The sequence below is a fragment of the Lactuca sativa genome, chromosome 5 (assembly GCF_002870075.4).
Source record: "Lactuca sativa cultivar Salinas chromosome 5, Lsat_Salinas_v11, whole genome shotgun sequence".
NCBI lineage: Eukaryota > Viridiplantae > Streptophyta > Magnoliopsida > Asterales > Asteraceae > Lactuca > Lactuca sativa.
Window position 1 is genome coordinate 153,659,612 of NC_056627.2, and position 7,670 is coordinate 153,667,281.

The 7,670-nt window shown below is 38.0% G+C and overlaps 1 non-coding gene across 1 annotated transcript; it reads left to right on the forward strand.

The window, feature by feature from the left end:
- Window positions 1-6,672: 6,672 nt before the first annotated feature.
- Window positions 6,673-6,779, forward strand: LOC111890483 (small nucleolar RNA R71). The gene has a single exon (XR_002849884.1). It is a non-coding gene; the product is annotated as a small nucleolar RNA R71 (small nucleolar RNA).
- The last annotated feature ends 891 nt before the right edge of the window (window positions 6,780-7,670 follow it).

Below are 7,670 nucleotides of genomic sequence, written 5' to 3' on the forward strand. Positions count from 1 at the left end.
CCATTTTTCAGACCGACAGGGACAACTACCGTTCACAGTCGGCCTGGGTCTTTACCCTCAATGGAGGAGCGGTTACTTGGAAAAGTTCCAAGCAGGAGACTGTAGCTGATTCAATGTGCGAATCAGAGTACATTGCAAAGAGCGAAGCATCCAAGGAAGCAATATGGCTGAAGAATTTCTTTGGAGACCTTGGAGTTGTGCCAGCTATACATGAGCCCATGGAAATTTTCTGTGATAACGAAGGAGCGGTTGCCTTGACCAAGGAACCCAGGGATCGTGTTAGATCTCGACATATCGACAGAAAATATCACTTTATTCGACATCGGGTAGAAGAAGGCCTCCTTGTCGTTGAGAGGGTATCGTCTGATGATAACCCAGCATATCCGCTTACGAAGGGACTGAGTAGGGTTAAACACCTGCAGCACGCTAGGAGCATTGGGCTGAAGGACGATATTAGTTTGGATTACATATTTTGGAAACGTGTAATAGATAAATGTAATTGACATTCGATGATTGAATAAATGAGTATTATTTATTAGTAAAGTTACTATCTTATGTTCATTGTTTACCTATTGTTTCATTTTGCATGTTTTGACTTCCTAAATAATAGATTATTCGAACGCTCTATAGTCGTTCATATGTTGGAAGTAGGTATAAATGAAGACTGTCATGAATTGGTGTGTAGATTTTCTGAAAGGTATTGGACATAACAAAGGTTTTCTACAACGTTCATGAGTGCTTATGAACAAGTTTTGAGCATTGGAATAAAACCACGCTTGCTGGAATCACTTCATGGAATTTATCACGAGTAATCGCAAGACGATAATATCATATGGTCTTAAAACCAAGATATATGGTTTATTGTTTGCTGATTGGTTGTGCATTGATAATGCAAAAACGCATCAGTAACTTGATGTTATAAAGCGCATTGTTGTGTATGATTTAATTAGTGAATATTAAATGCATATAAGTGGAAGTTTATCTGTTGCTTTTATCCTAAGAGGGTAAAAGCAATATCAGGCCCCCTCGATGATTTGCTTTGACTTATGTGTCGGGCCGGTCAGGACTAAATTGATGTGTTTAATTAACTTCTTTGTCAAACGAATTTGAGATCGAGAAACAAACTACTGGACAATAAGTATGACTATGTTCAATGTGATTGTCCACACGATATCTAGAACAGAGGATCATACGATCCCATATCTAAAAGACAGGTTACGGATAATATCAGAGTTCAACAACGTCTTTGAGAGCTACGATTGCTAATTTGATTCTACTTGCATTTATGGTTATTAGACTTATCCAAGTGGGAGATTATTGGATTAGTGTCTAAGCCCGTAACCATATTTGGTAAGTAATTGACCCGTTTGTGCATGGTCCTTTTGGGTTGCCTTCACCATAACTACTTGATAGGGTGATTTATTGAAGAAAGAGGAGATATTATTGTTTATCAATATATTATAAGAATAATATATTAAAAGAGAAATCATATTATTAAATTAATATTAGTCATAAATTAATTAGGGATTAATTGGGTGACTAAAAGATATTAAGTGAACAAAGGGGACTTAAACTGTCAAATGTGTGGTAGTTGATTTTTGGGCTGGGAAACCAAATGGATCAAAGGGGTGAACGAAATTATGATGCGAGCCTATAATATTTTCATCCATGGACTTTATTCTAGAAGGTTCCATGGGTTGCTTAGGGTTTAAGCTGTCCATTAGAGTTTTGACTGAAACCCTGGCTTCTCACAGTATAAATAGGACCCTATGCATGCAACTTTCGGCCACTTGCTTTCTAAGAACCCTAGATCCGATTTGGTGTGCCTCCTCCCTCTCTCAAATACTACCCTCTTGCTAGTTGGTGTTTGTAAGCCATTAGAGGAGTTACACTTTTGACTCTAAGCTCCAAGAACAAGAAGATTCAAGATTTCAATAAGAGGTAATCATCTAGATCTGATTTGTCATGTTAAATTTTTATTATATACTCTAGATCTAGGGTTTGCAAGTCTTGGATGAATAGCATGTACAATAGAGAAGCCTAGATCCAAGCATTAGGGTTTGCATGAACACATAGGATGTTATTTTGTGTAAAACCCATCATTCTCACCCTAAACTTCTGCAAAGATCAAAAACAAAACCAAATAATAAAAAGGAAAACAATCATTAAACTAAAATTCCTAATTATTAGAAGTTGCAAACATACACAACCAAAATAAAAGCATACAAACAAATAAAAATAAAATTGTCTTAATCACACAAACATAAATAAAATAAAAAGGATAGTCACTCCTCATCCTCTTCGTCTCCTCATCCACATCCAACTCCACTACCTCCCGCACCACTTTGTCTTGCCCTCCATCGGTCCTCCCAAGTTCGAATATGAGGGTAGTTGGGAAAAGAATCATTTCATCGTATGCTTATATGACTCATAATATACTAAGGGTCATGTTGGTTTGATTCAAACCACAACCTATATCATCTTGATATGCTCTCAATTCAAAATTGTACGGGTCCATGGGTAGTTCATCTTCAACCGGAATCACTGGGGGGTCTTCATGTATATGCACGGGCCCAGGACGAACTCTTCTTCCCGGTCCCTCTAGTGCTACCTCATCCTCTTCGGGAATGGAAAAGTTCCCTCCACCTATCCTCAACAATTCTAGCCCTCGTATATAAAAGAAAGCTAAATGGCTTCATTTGCATCATGGTAAGGAAGTTCCCAGCCCCACCATTGAAAATACCATATGACCTTGCCAATCTGGTAACAAACATCCCTCCACAAATCCTCGACGTCTTCCTTTCTTTGGCTCCCCTTTCTGCCAAATATTTCACTAAATAATAGGGGATGTTGCAGAAGGAGTTGGGTGTAAGAATGCTCCCTAAGTAGAAGAGATAAAGGCTTGGGACTTTATCATCATCTTTTATCATGTTAATGGAGCTCAAGATAAACCTATGGAAAAGCCTATGAACTGGTGATCTGATATCACCCTCTTGGGCTGCTGATGGAATATAAACACCTTGAGCAATTGTACTCTACCAGTTCGCTCCATTCACCCCGTGTGGAAATTACCTATGGCAGTGATCAACAAATAGCCCGAATCCTTCAGTCATGGCCTTAGATTGATTATATAAACCCATTCCTGATGCCAGATCATCCATGTTGCATTCCCGATATTCTCCCCCAAGACAAAAAGTGAGAGCATGTGTGTCAAAATTGCTTTTTCTTCTTCAAAGTTTCCAACATATTTCACTTCTTCCAACCAATTCCAATTTACTTCATTAGCAATATAAAATTCCTTCTTCTTCAAAGTTTCGAACTTATTTCTCTATTAAATTAAAGTCCGTTGTTGAACCACTTGTGGAATTTGTTGCCCTCTGCTTCTCCTCATTTTTTCTACACAAACAAACAGCAAAGGAAACCAAACAAACCACAAAAAAATAGTTAAAAATAAAAAATTTTGTAAATCTAGGCACTCTACTGAATTAACTCGTCGAGTTGCAAGAACAACTCGGCTAGTTCGATGAGTATTGCGAAAATTCTTTTCTGATTCAATCCGACTGAATCATATTTTCTCAACATCACTTCACGGGTTTATCTAGGGTAGTAAAAACGTATTAAATCATAAGAAAAAATAGATTAAACACCCTAATTTGCTCAAAATTGAAACCCTGGAGTTTATGCTAAGTTCAAAATCGGGGGTTCTTCACTAAATCAAACACAATGCTTATAAAAGTCAGAACTTTAACTGGAGTAAGTACGAAAATTCTTACATTTCTTGAGAATTTTGGATTAGAACCGAAGGATTGAAAGATTTTTGCTTGAGAGGAAAAACTCGTCGAGTGCTAGAGTGCGGTTGGGTGAAACTGATAAAGTTTTGCCTTTTAAGGTTAAAAAGCCTTATTCATTGAGTTTAAAAAAATTATTTTCGGTAATAATAGTTGACTCGTCGAGTTGGGGACCCCAAACTCGTTGAGTAGAGACAATTCTGACCCAAAAATCACGAAAAATCATTTGAACTCGTCGAGTACACAATTAGAAATCGCTGAGTTTAAGGCTATGGTTTAAGTTTTTTTTTTTTCCACAAAAATTCCACCACACTCCACACTCAAACCTTGCTTGTCCTCAAGCAACATTTTAAAATTATTAGAAGACTAAGAATGAAAATCCTTAACAAAACACAAATAAATGAAAGAAATAAAAGACGAAAAAGAAAACAAAGAAAAAGAAAGCAAACTCAAATGACGGGTTGTCTCACACAAGCGCTTCTTTTTAAGGAGCCTTGAGCTGGACTCCTTCCCGCTCTATGTTGCAGCGACTTCTTCCGATGGAAGTTCCTTCTTCACCTTTTGCAGTTTCCATCTTCTTTTATAAGCCATTACTTTCCTTATGTATGCCTTTTTCATGTCTTCCGTTTTCTTTCTAGTGACATTTTCTTCATACTTACGCTTTGTTCATTTACTCCCCTTAACAAGACTGGCCTTCTCTTCTTCTTTCTGTTGTCCCAACTTTTCCACTTCCATTTTGTCTATTTCAATTTCCTTTTAACTCATCCCCTTATCATAACTTGAGATCACTTTTGTCTCACTTTCTTCATATACTTGGGAATCGGGTGGTTTAAAAGTGAAAAATTCAAAGGTGGTAGACACTAAGGCATGAGGCTTGGTTCTCTTTACCTTAGTTGGCTTAATTTCTTCCACTTTTTGATCACTCATGTGCAAGCTAATGAAAGAGTTATTATTCTTCTTGTCATTCCAAGCCAATGTATTCTCTTGTTTCTCCAAACTCTCCTTCTTGTTGTCTTTACTCGTTTCACCATATTTTGATTTTTGGTTTGAACACTCCGAGTTTTTATCATCAACATGGAGACTTTATGTTTCAGAAATTCTTGCATCTTCATCACCTTCACTTTCCTCAATTAGTTTCTCCAGAGCTTCTAAGTCTCTTTGAGAATCAAAGTCCTCTTCTAAAGAGAATGTGAATTCCTTTGAATTCTTTTCTTGCCAAAGCGCTAGTTCCCTTTCTACCAATTCGTGAATCGTATCCACCGAGGAAATCATGTCATCACTAGATTTTGAATGCTTTACCACTAGAGTGACTCCAAAAGTGACCGACTCATCTCCCACCCATATAATAAGTTTGGACTCTCACACATCTACTATAGCACAAGCGGTATTTAGAAAAGGTCTTCCAAGAATAATTGGGACTTTATGATCCTCCTCCATATCTAACACTATAAATTCGGTAGGAAATACCAACTTATCCACCTTGACTAGAAGATCCTCGCAAATCCCCTTTGGATAAGTTACCGTCTTATTAACTATATGGATTTCCATATGGATAGGCTTTGGTTCTAGAAGTTTTAACTTCTTGAAGAATGAGCATGACATAAGGTTTACACTAGCCCCCGAATCGGCCATTTCATAAGTAGAAGTCAAGTTTCCAAATTTTCATGTCAAAGTCAAACTACCCAGATCTCCCATCTTCTCTGGCATTTTTTCCATTATACGGGCTGAACAAATTTCATTCAAAACTACTTCTGATACATCCGCCATCTGTCTTCTATTTGTGAGAAGTTCTTTTAAGAAGCTTGCGTACTTTGGCATTTATGCTATCACTTTAGTGAACAGAATATTAAGGAGGGTCTTTATGTGCTCTAAAAACTTCTTGTATTCTTCATTTTGTCTATGTCGTATGGCTCCACCTGGAACTGGAAAGCGAAGCTGGTACGGTTTTAATGGGGGATTATTGTTTTCATCAGACCTAAAACTCATCGAGTTCTTCTATGGAACTCGTCGAGTTACCTCCATTGTTTGCGATTCTTGAATTTATTTTCCTTTTTCGTGAAACATATTTGGATCTTCATTCTGGATTGGTTTCATAGGAATGAAATTCTTCTCAGACCTTGTTGTTGCATTTACGTGAGCGACTCTCGGGTTTTTCTCGGTATTGCTTGGAAGTCCGTCCGACGACCGCTCATTGATTTGGCTTGCAAGTTGCCCTAGTTGGTTCTCGATGCTGAGGATCAAGGCTTGCTGATTCCTTATTAATGCTTGCTACTCTTTCATCATTTCTTGTTGCTCTCGTATCGCCGCATCGGTTTCATTGTGTCTCTTCTCGGAAGCGGATGCAAAGTGTGTGAGTATATCCTTAAGATCCATCTTCTTTTCTTGAACCGTCTCATCACTTTGGTATGAACCCCTTGCCTTTTGTCTAAATTTCTCCTCCTTCTCCTTCATATATTCTTCATAGGGTAGCCACTCCTTTTTTGGTTTTCGGCAATCTTCGTCATACCTATCCCCGCTTGAGTAATAAACTTGAGCTTTTCAGTTTCCATTCTCTTCCAAGTCACAGTCTTTGGTAAGGTGAGGCCCGCTACAGTTGTCATAACGCACTCGGATGGCGTTGATGGATTGGTCCATTTTTGTCATCCTACGATCCATTCTCTCTAACTTAGCCATCACCGCCGCCTTGTTATCAGAAACTGAGTTCACCGGCCCTCGAGTTGAGTCGTGTCTCGGATTATGATATTCTCTTGAGTGTTTAGATAATTCTTCAATCATTTTTTATAACACATGTGCCTTCTTTGTGATTGGTCCTTGGGTGTCAAGGAGATTCCTGGTTGTCACATTCACTCCATCATAGAATATAGAGACTTCTTGCTGAATATTTAGGTCATTATGATGGTAGTTCTTCAAAAAGCCTTTGTATCTTTCCCATGCCTCATAGAGTGACTCAACTCCTTTTTGTTTGAAGTTTTCAATGGCTTTCTTTAACTTTGCTATTGTGGATGGTGGGCAAAACTGATGTATGAATTCTTCGTGCATCTTTTTCCATGTTGTGATTGATCCTGGAGGGAGTGATTTTAGCCAATCTTATGTGGCTCCCTTGAACGTAACTGGTAGCTTCCTAAGTAGAATAGTCTTGCGAGGCACATTAGGGATGTTGAAGTAGTCGGCTATGTCATTTCCCTCTCTAGTATGCTTGTACGCGTCTTCGTGATCTTTTCGATATAACGGGATGTCCTTTAGTTGGGCGAGTATGTGACATTTCAGCTCAAAGTTTGTTGTTGCTGGAATCGTGGGTTGCACAAATTCTAGCCCAGTGTCATCACACATTCTCCTTTTGTATTCGCCCATGGGTATGTCTTCGATGTCATCCATCTCTTCTTCTGGATCGGGTTCACTTTCTTCTTCAAATTCGGGTGTGTTCGGCTCGAAATCTTCTATCTTCTTGTCAAAACCACTTGATTCTCCATTTTCCTTGTCCTTCATTTTGCGAATAATTAATTTCAGATCTTCTACGGGTGGTACTACTGAAGAATTAGAGCTCCTGGTCATAAAGTTCCTGAAACAAAACAGAAAATATCGTGTAAAACGAACAATAACGAAGAAAAAAATGAAACTGAAAATGTGAACAACTCGTCGAGTTCAGTAATGCACACGACGAGTTCAAAGCAAAAAAACAAAAAAAAATTAATAACGCAAATTAAAACAGAAAAACTAGTAGCTTTATGCAAGATAAATGTCACACAAAGGATCGATAATACTAGCAAAGAATATTATCTATTTAGAATCGTTCCCCGACAACAAAGCCAAAAACTTGATGTATGTAAAGTATACCAGTTTTAATCCTACTAAGTTAAACACAAATACAAACACACAAAAGGC